This window comes from Odontomachus brunneus, unplaced genomic scaffold, assembly GCF_010583005.1.
Source record: "Odontomachus brunneus isolate Ranch 3 - 2012 unplaced genomic scaffold, Obru_v1 Obru_scaffold_036, whole genome shotgun sequence".
NCBI classification, from domain to species: Eukaryota; Metazoa; Arthropoda; class Insecta; order Hymenoptera; family Formicidae; genus Odontomachus; species Odontomachus brunneus.
Window position 1 is genome coordinate 434197 of NW_022639486.1, and position 15239 is coordinate 449435.

General features: G+C 46.6%; 1 protein-coding gene across 5 annotated transcripts in view; it reads right to left on the reverse strand.

The window, feature by feature from the left end:
* LOC116843880 (protein lozenge-like) overlaps positions 1-15239 on the reverse strand; it is a 37734-nt gene that overhangs the window by 2482 nt on the left and 20013 nt on the right. The gene's annotated exons all lie outside the window — the stretch shown is intronic.

Genomic DNA, 15239 nt, shown 5'->3' on the forward strand with positions numbered 1-15239 from the left:
TGTCTTTCTTCCTCTCTCGTCCTGATAGAAATCTTCTTACCGCGTGCCGAGCCTTATAATTGCAAACTCGCGTCGTGCCTACTCTTTAGCTTTCTGAACAGCTCGCGTTTCCGCGAAAGAAACTCAAATCACGATTCCTCGCATCAACGGTCAGCTATATTTGTAGGAAGTGTTAGTAATATTATTTCCGATCCTTATTACCAGCGTAGGAAATAAAAACATCGCGCTTCTGTTTCTGCGGATTACGTATGGCATCATTCACGAGGAGAAAGATGTCATGCGTAATCGGCGGAGAGAGACACAAGGAGAAAGAAAGAGATAGTGGCGATGATGCGTTGAATCATACGCAATTCGAGGAAGTTTTTTGATTCCGCTGTGCTATGTATAAAAAGATGAGGCATATCCTTTAATCAAAATATATGCGCATACTTGTACGATCCTTTTTTATTTGGACCAAGCATTTCCGAATTCTATCGACGTTCACTGAGAAAAAATACATAAAAATTTATCTGTGAAATATAAAGTTTATTTCACAGAAATACAGTTTGCTTCACAGAAATAAACTTTATTTCACAGAAATAAATTGTGTTTCTCAGAAGTAAACTTTATTTCCTATAAATCAATTTTCAAGTGTTTTTCTCTAGTGTAATTATACTTGTACAAATAGAATTCTCTTACTTATTATTTTATACACATCTTTGCGTTCAAATTCAATTTTTATTGTAATCTTTAATATTTTTGTATGTATCCCTCGTTCTCGAAAGATTGCCTATTGGCTCACGCTCTTCGCATTTATTCGGATGATGATCACTCATGCGAGTGATCCAATACAGATGAGCAAAAATGCGTACGTGACGATACGAGCATTTCTTAAGTGGAAAGAGCTGTTGGAAAACCCGAGCGTTAATGATCTTCACAGTATACATACGGAAAGAGATAGGCCGATGACACAAGGTTCGATTCGCATGAGAGAGTTTATTACAATCTCGACTTTGAGAATTATTCTAGTTATTGTCACACCCCGTGATTTGTCGACGATTCTTACGAAATGAATGCGCAAGTGAATCATGTTCGAGAATTTTTAAGTTTTCAGATTTCAAAGAAAGCATTAGCAATATTGGAAATATCCCGAAGAGCCTCAGAGACGTCAGGATTCCCCTGTAGAAGTTGGCCGACTCATAAGTCGCCTTTTTGCAAGAGTTCTTATCTGGACGAGATTTCGAAACAGGTTGCTCTGCGTGACTATTGATAGAATTTTTATTCACAACACGTGTTCTCCACTAATAATTATACCCTGCCGCTGCTAACGTCTCGTCCGCAGCTTCGGGGAAAATTAACGCGAAACTCATCGGAATTACCTCTTTCGCGTGCAAACTCCAGGGGAATTCCTCTCTCTCTCTCTCTCTCTCTCTCTCTCTCTATATATATATATATATATATATATATATATATATATATATATATATGTAAAATATTCCCTACCATTTCGCGCACGAGTCGCAGTATACAAACTGTAGAATATTGTTACCGGTTTGGTATACGGCGTTCACTTGCAACTTGTAAATCGTATCAAATGCCGCGACCGCGTTTAGTTTCTCCGTACTAGACACAGCTACCAGGACACAGTTATCAGCTGCGGGCTCGACCAATTCGAGTCATTGACACGCGCAACGATGAGTACAACCGATACAGTTTTGGGGTATCGTTGAAACAGCCGAGCTCGGCCCACCACGAGGTAAGGTCGAGGTCGGGACCGAGCGGTCTCCAGGCAAAACTGTCGTTACGCCTACCGAGCGGAAGGTCGAGGTCGTTTCGGAATTCTCAAAGGGGACCGCCATGGCAGGACGACCAAGCAGGGCGGGAGGCGCACAGGGTGATTACCGAAAATGGCCGTGTATTTGCCGCAATTACCGGAACAACGGTAACAAAACAAAGGCACACATCACTCTCGGATCGTGGATCGGTGTCGGCAGGACCATCTGTTGGATAATAGTCCGTTTCTCCCGAACGGTTCTCGCTCTATGAGCGGATGAGCGAGTAAAAAGAAAGTGGCGTTCGATTCCATTCAGGAGAGAAGGATCGCTTTTTTGTCCTCCTCCTCCTCGTCGTCGTCGTCGTCGTCGTCGTCGTCATCGTCATCTTCTTCTTCTTCTACTTCGTCGCTGTCGTCTACTACTTTTTCTTCTATTTGTTCTTCGCTCAGCGATGCTTTATTAGCACGGTGACCATACGCCCTGAACTATTTAGAGAAGTCTCGAATGTGAACGCGGCAGGTTCCAATTAACGCTATTCCGAATACAATGTGGCTGAATGTATTCTTTCGTAGGCTTCTTTCAAGCCGCGTTCCTACAGACCGCCGGTACAACAATGTAATAGATAATGGCCCGACCTAATCATTGGGAGTCCGGAATTCGGTCTCGGGAAATATGGTAATCGCATTGGCCAATCATCAGTCGGATATTGGACTTTGCGGCCTAGACAGACGCACGCTATCAGTTATGCCGGTAGAGAAAAAAAATCCGCGCGTCGCAATATTGTTGATATATCTCGGCGGATTGGACTATTTACCGTATTGTAAATTAAACCACAGATAAGCTAGATAATTTAGCTACGTCATTCGCATCTTCAGTGCTTATCTTTGCATCGATAATGACGCTCGCTCCTCCGTCTGCACCACATAACTCGACGATGACCGCGCGACGCTCAAGATCCGTCTCGTCGAAGAAGAAGTAATGTCCGGTGACAAAAGCAGGGGCAAACAAGTCGGAAGCGGTCACGATCGTTATCCGTTAATAATCCAACAATCAATGCCACGCTTCTCTATTTTACCGGTCGTCGTGCTCGACGCGACATTCATCGCGCAGCTGACTGTCGTCGTCACGCCAATGCTCGCCTCGTCGTCGGGTGACCGATTCTCAGGAGGCGACTTCTTCTCCTTCTTCTTCAAGGTTCATTGCAGAAGTCACAACTCGTCGTCGTCGCCGAAAGAACGCACGAGTCCTGACCGAAGGAACTCCGAGTTGTTTACTGCCATCCAACGTCTCTCTTTCTCACTTTGTCTTATCCTCTCTCTTCCTCTCTCTCTCTCTCTCTCTCTTACTTCGCGGGTGTGAAACCACAGTGAGGTGGTTTTGGTGCTTAGTCCCCCGACCAGCCATCTACTTAACGAACCGTCCATCGACCGCCGTCATTTCGTCGTTTCTCGGTTTCCCTCCCATCTAGCCATCGCCCCCGCTCTCCCCCCTCACGTTTCACCAGCTTCCCTCGACCCTTTCGGCCGGTGCTACCGCTACCCAGCGGTTCGATCGACCTCATCTTCTGGCTACCGACACTTAAGATCGTTCAGAGATTTCTTCTTCGCGCCGAGAAAAGGAAGTCGGCCGAGGCGATCGTGACTGTCGACCTTGATACTCGCGAGCTGCAGCGCAGTGGCGTTTTGATATTAAATTGTCGTGGTCACATTTTTCAACCGGCGCGACATTGCGACACGAAAATCATCCGTTTGACCGTCCTGAAGCCGCTAGACAATTAGTCGGTCGGAATCCAATTGGGATGATTGTGACACGTGACGGTACGAGACACGCGCGCTGATGATTGCGCAAGCAAATCTGCAATTACTACAGCGGCGCGAATGTAAATTTATATTTTTTTCCTGATCACCTGGCTGATCAGGCACGGGGGTTTTCCTGCGTCAGACGACGCGAATTTTCCTCCAAGCCGGACGACGCGTCGCCAAATGATGAGATCGCGATCGAGGCTGGAGGGACGCGACGCGATCTCGGCGAGTTCGACGCGCCTTCAAGCGAACGACGGACGGTTCCAGCTCGTCGACTTCGTCCTTCGCCCGATCGGCCGATCGACGTGGCGTGCGCGGGATTCAGAGGATCCCGAGATCATAGCCGTTAAGAAGAAGAACTCAAGAAGCCGTGGGGCTTCGGTTCCCACCGAGATAGATGCTCGTTCGGTCGTGTAATGTAAGTCGATATTGCCGCGTCGTCTCGATATAACGTCGGGCCCCCGTGTGCGCGCGCGCATCTATACGCGATCGATATATATATGTGTGTCGGTCGATACGGGGCTCATAAACCGGCATAACGTACCGTACGAGAACAAGAGAAGTCTTACGCATACGTGCGTCCAGGAAACTCGCGCGTATCGCTTACCATCAACGATTTCTTCTTATACAGAGTATCCTGTCTCGAGGATAGTGTTTCTCATCGGAGACGACGAGATCTCGGCAAAGGGCCCCCCGTCCGTTCGTCTGTCACCGCTTTCATCTCTCACATCTCATCGCGAAAGAGATGTATGTTGTGGGGATACCCCATTCTTGAAATTTTTAAAATAAGTTTTTGTTCTCTACGTAATCGTACAGGATTGCGTATTTTAAATTTAGTCACATTGCGAAATTCCAAAAATTACTTAGATGGCAGCCGAAATACGAAAAGAACGCTTGGAGCCACGTGCACCTGAACAAGACAGGTGTGTTCCGTTGAAGAATGTATGGCAGTTGATGTGAATTATACTTATAGAATTTTGACTTTCTAAGTCCCCGATGTTTGTGAATGCGAAATTTCCCGCACGCGCGTTCCCTTGCACGCGAGGGGACCTCGACTTGGCGAAACTCCGAATGTAAATGAAGTCCACCTGTTTCATACTAACACTTCTTATGGAGTGTCAGCCACAGAAAATACCCGGGGCCTTATTTAGGACGCATAGTCAGCGCTAAATATTGCCTTTTGATTGAAGCTCCGTTTCTCTTATACGAACGTCACGTGCAACGTTGTTTCAACTTAAGAGTCAGAAAGGCATATTTAGCGTTCGATTCCAGAACACAACTTCTGAAATTTTCTCAAACTTACAACACGCGAAACTTCATTTTCGCATCAATGTTATTTATATTCGGTCTAACAACTCAATTAGATCGGACTGGTTGCGCGAAAAGAAAACAGGAACGTGCACAAAGCCCCGGCGATCTTTTCCCACCTCGGAGTAACTCGATCGCTCCTCTTGCCTACCACCCTGCCTACCTCTTGCGTTCCCTTACATCGATACTCCTGCGGGAGTCAGTAACCCGGAGGTTCAATCTGCGAAACCGAGATCGACAATGCCGCCGCTCCGCGCGCTGCTCGACTTCAATGACCATCGCCGGTAATTTCGTTCGCTCGGTTTGCGTTCTCGCGCCTCTTCTCCATCCACCCTCCCTCCCTCGTCCTTTCCGTCCCCCTCCCCTCGCAATCCGCGTTCTCATTCACATTGCCATTCATCCCCCGTGCGTTTCTTTATCTCGCCGCACCCGCAGTCCCATTCAATTCGCGCGGCCGAATTTGTAAGAGGAGGAAATCTGTTTAGCGTAACGTCGCCTGGCCGCAGCTCCTCCGGAGGCTCTGTATTTCGCACGCACGCATCGCCGTAATTTGCCCCGGCACGGACAATGGGGCCCCGGACTTAGGTGCCGAAGAAAAAGAACCGATCGACGAATTTGGCTCTTCCTCTCTTTCTCTCTCACTCGCTCGCTCGTCCTCTGCCCCGTTCCCCTTTGCCGTTCTCCTTTCTTCGTCGTTGTCGTCTTCTTCTTCTTCTTCTTCTTCTTCTTCCAGCGTCCGATAGTTCGCGGTGTTTGTGCCTCTCGATATGATCTCTTCGTAGGATCGCTCCTCTGCGTCCCTCTTCCTCCTTCTCTACCTTGCACGTTCGCGCGCAATTTCCAGAGTGAATGAAGAACGAGCATGAATGGGGAGCCGGAGCCGGCGATGCGCCCGGAAATGTCGAGGTCGTACTTTTGACCGGAGCATCGTAGATGTAATTCACCGAGACGATGTAAAATCCTGATTTTTATTAACAACCGGATCGGATATAGCACCATATATGAAAAACCGGTATGTTAAATCGATCAGTAAGAAGAAAAGTCACGAAAGCGCGAAAGTGATTTTTCAGATTGCATTTAATTGTTATTGATAATAATTGATATTTATTATTTTATTAAACCTTTTCAGTGAACCTTTGGATTGCATTTAATAATTACTGATAATATGTTTATAATTGACACTTACTATATTTTATCAGGCTTTCCCTTCTTGTTGATTTGCGAATCAATAAATTATTCTATTTTTTCATTATTTGTGTGACTGAATGAAACGTTCAATTTGTGCGCAAAAGTATCGTACCGTTGTTAAAAACCGTTGTGAGATTTTACGAACGAATTTCCGGAGTGTGTGCTCGTAATTTTGTACGTTAAACGTTTTCACAGGACCGCCTCAAAAGTGGGCGCTGAAAGGAAGCGACTTTCAATTACGTCTCTTTTCTCCTCTCTCTCTCTCCTTTTTGGCATCTGAAAGGCCGATTATTTATTGTGTTCTCGAAAAGCGACGGAAAGGATAATTGAGGTAAGAGTATGTTTCGTGTATGTGTATTCAGCGGGCCTTTCTTCACGTAATTCTGGAATCGTTCCTCGAGAGATGCGTCGATGCGATTGCACGTCATATGCGCATCTTTCTCTCCAGCCGAATAACGCATCATTTTCCGGACAAGGCGAGACACATATAAAATCGGCGAGCATTGGGCATTATTACATTAATGTTCCGCAATTTTTTTAGCAGCCGATTAACTGGTCGAGTTTACAAATGAATAGTTCGGTCGTGATTTAGAACGTATCTTTCACCGACCAGAACACGCAAGAAAGTAGCGCAGCGAAGCAGAAGAAGCCAGATGATTCGGAGACCTTTCATTCAATGACACTGCTACTTCCAGGAATAGTTTCCTGACTGTCGACTCGGAGAGTCCACAATCTTGCAGCTCCGACCTGACTTGGTCCGAGTTCGTTTAAACCAGTACTCAAATTCCTTGTACCGAAGCACGGTAGGGTCACGGGAGGCCTTTCATTAGGATCCAGGCCGACGGAAATCGCGTAGGTGGCCCTATTCTTCCTCGGAGTTGCGATAATCACGGATTTTCTTCCGACCAGGATTTTCAGATCTTTCGGATATTTGTAAAGATCTTCATGTGATTTTATATGTTCATTACTCAGTAATTGCATATTTTACGAAAAGTTTGAATTTTGCATCATAAGAAAATGAAACTTGGAGCAAATTATCGTGATTTGTGGTGCATCAATTATATTTTACGCAACTAAGGATCCTAATACAAAGGTCGTGGTTCTCCAGATGCTATGACACTTTGGAAATGCATGAAAGTAATGTTTCTTTTCCGATTGAAAGTTTGTCCTAATCAGAAATTTATCCCATCCTTCTTGATCCCAAACAATTATTTGATTTTCACAAAGTAGTTATTTGGTTTTGATAAATCATGTGACGTACCGTAACAAGCAGAACTTTATTAATAGCTAGCTTAAACTATTAAGTATTGTCTGCTTCTTATACCTAGAATGTCTAAACTTAAATTGTCTTAAAATGTCAAGGAAGTGAAATCAGAAGGAGGGTAAGATGTCTGAACTTCATGTAGCCTATATTTTCCGCGGAGTTCTAGAGAGTAGCTATGCAAAATTTGATCCAAATCGATCAAAAGAAGTTAATAGGAAACATACATGCAGACGTATCTATTCTATTTTATATATATTTTATTTATATATAGATTAGGACCTGATAAGAGAGAGGGAGAGAGAGAAAGAGGTCTTGTGATCGACGCTGATTTGTTATACCTGATAACCTAACCTTATACAAATAACTAATTAACCTGATCAAGATCATGGAATAAATTTCAAACCAGGATGCTCTTACGACAGAGTGTCATAGCGTAGAGCAGCGGAATAGCGGCGAAAGCGATGGCAGTTCGTTAATCAATTGTTCACGCTCAAGTCGTGCCGCCGATTGGCTATAATTAATCCAGGGTACGAGGAAAGAACAACGAGAGAGGGTCTCCGAGAGTTCTTGCCACTCAGCTGCGCTGGGACGGCGTTTCGGATGGACCGTTGATCGGTACGTTGATTCCGTTATTGTTTATCGGTTCGACCGGCCGATTGGTTTTTCGTGACAGATCGCCGTCGCCCGTAACCGCTTTTTTCGCGAGCCACCACGCACGTACGGATCCGTTTTCCCGCTTCCGAGAGTCTCGAGATATCTGGCGACCTGCACGAAAACCGAAACTCTCCAACAGCTCATCGAATCCACCGTTCTCCTTTCCTCTTTTTACGAAATAAATTGCAAAAATTCAGTCTGCCCGCATTTTCTCGCGAGCCGAGGTTGTCGCGTTTGCCGGCCTGATAGGCAGAGGGTTAATTATTAACGATCAGAGAGAGTGACGGGACGCGTTGACGAGCACCGTAGGCGGATTTGCACCCTGGCGTATTTCGCGCGAATATTAAAACATAAATAGCGACAGGTGAGGCCGGCAACATTGTGAGGCAAAATCGAACGATCGAAAGGGGCGTCCGTGCCTTCTCGAGCGTGGATCACGTAACTGCCTCCACCTCCTCTTGTCTTGCCTCTCATTCTTTTCCTTCTCTCGCTTCTTCGCGAGAGAGGTAACCCTTTTCTTCCCTATTGCGTATCCTTTCTATTCTCCTCTCTCTCTCCTTCTCCCGCCGGCTCCCGCGCTCTCTCCTCTCCTCTTCTTCCTTCCGTCGACACGATCGAGTCAGTGTACCGGTCGATGTTACGAGTACAAGAATTTCGTATACGAAAAAAAGGCATCGGGAGAGCATGGGCTTCCTCCCGATCCTAATTCGTCTACCTCGTCGGTACTTCCGTTCAACGTTTCACTGCTCCTTCCCACAAAGCCTCCTGCGTTTTTTTCAATTACAGGTAGGTGCCCCGAGCCGGTCTCTAGACGCATGAAATTTGCCGGATACACGACGGCTATACATGGACGTACGTATTTTGGGAAATACCGTTTCGTAATCAGCGATTTCACCTGATTATTCGGCCGGTCCCGGGCACAAGTTACAAGATCCTTTAGCGAGATTACGAGCTCTCCGTATCGGGGTCGAGGTAAATCGACGGGGTCGGGTGACGACATTGGGATTCGTGGAATTTCCGGCATCGACGCGAAATCGTGGAAGGAAGGAGCGACACCGTCCTGGCGCGTCTGGAATCTTGCCGGCGACACCGAGATTGATCTTCGAATTTGCATCTGGTGTGCGGCGACGTCCGTGAAGTCAGCCCGAAAACGATCGGGTAACATTTGATATCGCTGACTCAATGACGACCGCGAACTATCCGATCAATTAAATGTCTACGATGATTCACAGGATGGAACTCGTTAAGTCGGAAAGAAAGTTTCCCGCAGCGGCACCGTGGAAGAGTATGCTAATTCGTCGCGAATATTTTCTGCGAACGGCAGCGATTACGAGAAACGTGGTGGGAACTTTAAATCCGCCTGCTAAGCCCGGGATTATTTACGACTTAGAGAAGTAGCAGCAAGCAACGCGGCACGAATTACGAATGACATTACACGGAGGATTCTTTTATCATCATAAATAAGTAAATGGAGAAAAAAAGAGAAAGAGAACATTCCAAATAATATTCACATTGCTTAAATGAATTATTCAAGATTTTAACGAATTAATACATAAAATGCTAATTCGATACAATGTTTCTCATGTCTTTTGAACAATTACTTGCAAAGTGCGAATATAATTTTCGTCGTGATATTTTTAAGATATCTTTATTCGCGCGCACGAACGTTTCAGTAAAACGATGATCTCGATTTCCGATTCGTGAAACGCTTTCTCGCTTCGCTCGTCCGACACGATTCTTTCTACGATTTCAACCAGCGAATCAGCCTTGAATCGATTTGCCCGAGATCGTCCCTCGATCAGCTCAAATCGATTCGAACCAGTATCCTTGATTGAGGGACGTCTTGATTTTCGGCATGGAATATTGTATCTCGCACAGTCCGTGTCAGTGATTTCGCGCGATCTCTTCCTTTTATTGATGGCAACTATGACGATTACCTATGACCTAAGAAAATGTTATAATGATGATCGAGTATATGACTAAAGATAACTAAACTTTAGTACTCGATCGCTCTATTTTCTTTTTTCAACATTCTAGGAATAAAAATAAAACAAGAGACGTATGCATGTGTAATTTCTTCAACAGAAAAAAAAATTCGGGATATCTCTTGGAGTATTATCTAGAAGCTTTCTTCGCGCGGACGTTAATGACGGATTTTCTGGGTATACGGTAAAAATAATTCCGTTGGTGCAATCGAATTTTCGGTTACTCAGGAATCAGACGAAAACTCGGCTGTACGAACAAAAAAATTCCTTTATGAGGCTTCTGTATAATTAATTGTTCTCAGTTATTTCAACCAAGTTCTAATATCGTTGAATATTCTGACAAATATTTTCGGTTGCGACAACAGAAATATTAGTTTTTATAACAAAGATATCGCTTCTGATCATCTAATTTTCAGTTGGTTCCTATTTAGTTGTATTAACTGAAAATTTTTTTTGTGTGTACCGGAAGTTAAATTGGCAGTAGAGGCGACGACGAGAGAGGCGTAGGTAGAAGAAACGCGGGATGTAGCAGTCTATCTCCAGTGGTCTGGAACTCGCGTCGACCGTCGCGTGGGAAAAACGTGGATGCGTCCGAGCAAAGGGTTCGATTCGATCGAGCTTGCCCTTTCTACAGGGCAACGTTTTGCAGAGGTGCTCGCCGCGCGCATTTTTGCCGGGCGCATTCCTTAATTCGCCGTAATCGAGGATGATGTGCATTCAGCTTTCTACGCTATCATACCGGAGTGCTTTCACAGTGTGTAAACTTCACAGCTGAACTCACACACATGTCTATATTTCTTGATTAAAATAAATGTTCCTTATCAAGTTCAGTTGGATTAAAATGAAACATTATCTATTTCTTACATATTTATCTGATGAAAAATGATCGTAGTTGCGAAAGGGAATGTAAAATTAGAGCGTGAATTCTCCGGAAGACCCTGTTTTTTTTTTTTTTATAGCTAACGAAATCTTTGCCAACGAGCATCTCTTTTTACAACTGAGCCCCACGTTATAATCCTGTTAAAATAAGATGAAGTAAAACGAGAAGAAAGATTGTTCACACGCACTGCTCAAGTTAAATCCGAAGAACTCCCTAGAGGAGAAAGGGTTGATTTTTCGTCATTTTTCCGGATCTCAGATGATTGTTCGGGTGGAATTCTACGAGACGCTTCCTGCAAAGTGAAATTTTAGAAATCGCCCTACAGTGTGTTTTCGTGAGAAACACACTGTGTGTGTGTTACGGGAGAATACATTGTAAGGTTAACGAGAGTGGACTACCTCCTGATGCCAGTCGCTCGATCCTTCGATCCCAGGTGGGTGCGAGCAACACGTTTACGACGCTAGTCGCCGAATCAAGGATGAATACAACACTTCGCCGGCAGAACTAATTAGGTGGTCTCTCTAGTCGGACACGCTCGTTGACTTTATCGCCGTCGGGAGATACGGGGATCCTTAGAGGCGACGTAAGGAGGCGAGGAAAGGAGTCACCGTGCTTCCGCCTATCTGCGGCCGAGTCTTTCGCCGGGTCCTGGGTCGTGTAGCACGAAGAATACGTGGAAACGGAACGGCACGGCTGCCCTGTTTATTATCGCGGTCTGGGCTAGCTAAGCGGTCGCCACGGGTTTCCTTAAGCCGTTCGCCAAGTGCGCGCCTGATTGGACGGACACGAAGGATGTTGTACCACCAGGATACGCGATAAACCAGCTGGCGATAAAGTTCACCGGGTACCGCAGGGGAGAGAGATTTCTGAAATTCCACTTTGCGAAAGGCGTCTCGTAGGATTCCACACGGAATCCCCGACGGCAAGCGATCACACTGGGATCCGGAAGGAAGTCTCGCGCGACGAATCAACCCTTCCTTCTTCAAGGGATTCCTCGAATTCAACTTCGGGAGCGCGGGCAAACGATCTTTCTCTTCGTTTCGCTCTATCTCACTTTAACAGAATTGCAACGTAGAACTGCGATTGCAAAAAGAGACGTTCGTTGTTGGCGAGGATCTCGTTGACTATAAAAAAGCCGAAGAATTGAATGAGGAGAACTCCCGAGGTACCTTGCGCAAGTAAGTTACGCAGTGGATTTACAACTGCATTATTGTCACGTCATTATGCAGCCCTATCAGCATAAAGTTTTTCAATGCAAAGTGGAAGCGCAAGAATCCGCCATGGACGCGCTGACGCGTATATACATGATGCATTCGACGTTTCCGATTGGTCGGGACGCGTTTATAGCGTGTATCCCGAGGTAAATAAGCTAGGAGACGCAACAACGGTCGTGGCAGTCTACGATGGTGCCGACGGATTTACGAGTTTAATTAAGTTCTGCGGTCGCGTTTGTCATTTTAGCAGGCATCGAAGGCTCGTTGGCGACGAGCCACGCCGAACTTTGCTTTTCTGTGGGAAGTACAAATTGCGAAGAAGAAGAAAGAGAAGCAGAAGAAAAGTTTACGTCGTCGTTTCTCAAGCTGTGTCGCGACAATGATCTATTTTTTTTCTTTACACGACTCTTTTTCACGCAAATATCTGATGAATCAACATTCAATGCGATGTAGCACGCAGAAATGATCTCCAAGACATCTCGAAAAACGTGCGTAAACGGTTGACGTTCTAGGCACGTTTCTCTTCAATCTGTCATAGATCCTTTCACATCCTACGGATTTAGCGCACGCGTTAATAACCTCGTGATAGAGCATGATAGGGGTCGCCATGTTGCGAGGGTGAGTCGCGATAGGAGTGTGTGTGACACTTTCCTAATTGCCTCGTAACTTCCTACCCCTTCCCCTCTTTAAGAAAAGCAACCCTTATCCGCCTGTTTCTCGCGGGGTTAGTAGACTTTGGATCTGGGAACTTTCCAGCGACAACTGGACACAAACTTCCACTTCATATTGCGTGGGAAGAATCATTTTGCGCACAAACGTACACGATGACATCTTCCTTTGCCTCCAAAGAACGCGGCTTTACGAACGCGATGAAGCCGCATGACTCTTCATATATCCACAGAAGCGCAATCGAACGAAACGAGAGAAGAGAGCTGAATTATTTTTCCCGTGCCTCAACGAGTACTCTCAACAGCGTCGGCGGGAAGGTAGAATCGCGATGGGTGTCCGGCGGATTCATTCACGGTAGTCGGTTAAAATGAGATATTGGAAACGGATTCGCTACGTGACGCGTACGCGGTTAAGATCGCGTCGTTCTCAAGAAGCAACTCGTCGGGGATAACGTTTAAGTAAGAGTGCCAGCTGCGAGAGAGCGAGTAGCAAGGAGGCGTAATAATCTCGTACAAGCACGCACTAGGCTTCCATTAAGCCGCGTCGGCAGCATTCTAAGTACCGACGGGTAAAGTGCGCGCGGCCGGGGCTGGGTAGGTACCGAGATCCACGGTAGGACAATCAGTAGGTGGAAAAAATCTATGGAACAGCCAGAAAGGTAGCCGCATTCCTGGTAGCTGCGGAGGCACGTGGGAATCGCGAGATCGGGCCCTCCTCTCTCGGTGCCCCCCTTTCTCAAGGCTCCCTTTTGCCGCTGCTCGTCCGGCTCGTCGTCTTTTTGGGGTATCTCCTCTGCGTAAAGTACGAGCATCCCGGTAAATAGGTAAAAGAGCCTCCGGGATCGCACTTGGGAGCCGCGGGCTCTTTGTCTCTTTCTCGCCGGGGTAATACGCGAGGGGGATATATACGGGAGCGAGAGATGACTCCCCTTCTTGCTAACTCGCGACAAGCTGCTCCTGGATTCTTCGCGCGCACCTCCGGGGACGAAGCTCGCAACGAATTACACGCTTCTTAACCTTAACCACCCGGTAACTGGCCGCACGTAAAAATCGCCAGCCGTTGGCGCGGGTAAAAATACGCCGCGGTGGAGTCGCGATCGCGACGAGATTGTCTCTCTCATTGAGAGTCATCGACGTTTTTCTCCCGTTCCCCTGTCACCGTTTTCTTCTTGTCGTTATCCGAGATTTCTGGATTCTTCGAATTCCACAACAAAACGAATGAACGAGCGAACGAACGTCGAGAAGTTTCTTGTACGATCTTATCCAGCAGACGGATCTTTCTAATTTTGCGCAATCATTTGTTTATCTCTAGCCGGATAAATAACTTCCTCCTCGTAAACCGCCTTAAGAAACGCACTTGTCTCTCTCCATCTCCCTCCCCTCTCTCTTTCTCTCTCTCTCTCTCTCTTTCCCTTTCTCCGATTGCAACGGTGAACCTGTAGAAGGCGCAGGACGTTCGTATCTGTGAGTAACCTCTCTCGCTGAGGGGAGGAGAGGACGACAGTGAGCACAACTGCGACGACGAGGACGACAAGGAAGGAGGACGCGGAGACGGGAAACGAGAATCTGCTGGTTGCAGCCTACACGAGTAGACGTGGAGGCAGACAGAAGGAGTCAGCACAGAATATACAATCAGCGTGATTGTTTGACACCCCATAATCAGCGTCCTTACCCCTACCATGTTGGCAACATCGTGGCTTCTCTGTCCGTTTTGCTTCGCCTTCGCCCGCGCGTTTCTCCTCTTCCTGGTGTCGAGCACCACTCTTCTCCGTTCCTTTCACGTTGATACCACCTGAGATCCGATTCTCTCCTCTCCCGCCTCGTACCTCTCGCATCTCACCTCTCTTCGGGTACTCGGTCCGCTGCCACTGCGCGCGGGGCCTCATTACCCCGATCACGACTCGAAATGAGACTCGGCGGGACAAGGGAGACCGAGAAACGGATACAGTTATATTATAAGAGACAGAAATAATGCTCACTTCCCTTTTTTCTTCATCCGGGGACCGACCGGGACCGACCCATCAACCGACCGAGAGACCGGCGAGACGTTTACCCTTTCGCTGAGCAGAACGCAGAATTTGTGACTCCAAGTGAATACGCGAAACTGCATCAGGAAGCACCAGGAAAGTAATCTTGCTCGCGCGATGGTCGAGCACGCAATAGTGCGAGACACTCGCGCGAATTTCGCTTCGTAAACTGTCACAATTTCGCTATCCCATTTCAGATTTCTACTTTCCGTTCAAAGCAAAGCATAAATCCAACCAATCTCACGTAGTTAGGCACTCTTACATTTTTGCTCTCACATTTATCAGGCCGATTCTTAATAATTTTATTTCTTCTCGTATAACTTTCTGGCACGTACGTGAGATTTAGAAAGCAATCATGGGGAGAAGAAGGTGAGCAGAGGGGAGGAGGCGGCGGCGGAGGAGGAGGATAACTTCGATTCAGTAACGTCGCAAGCGAAGCGAGCAGAAGATAAAAGGAGGAGTCGCGAGCGAAGGGCAAAAACAACATGGATCCAG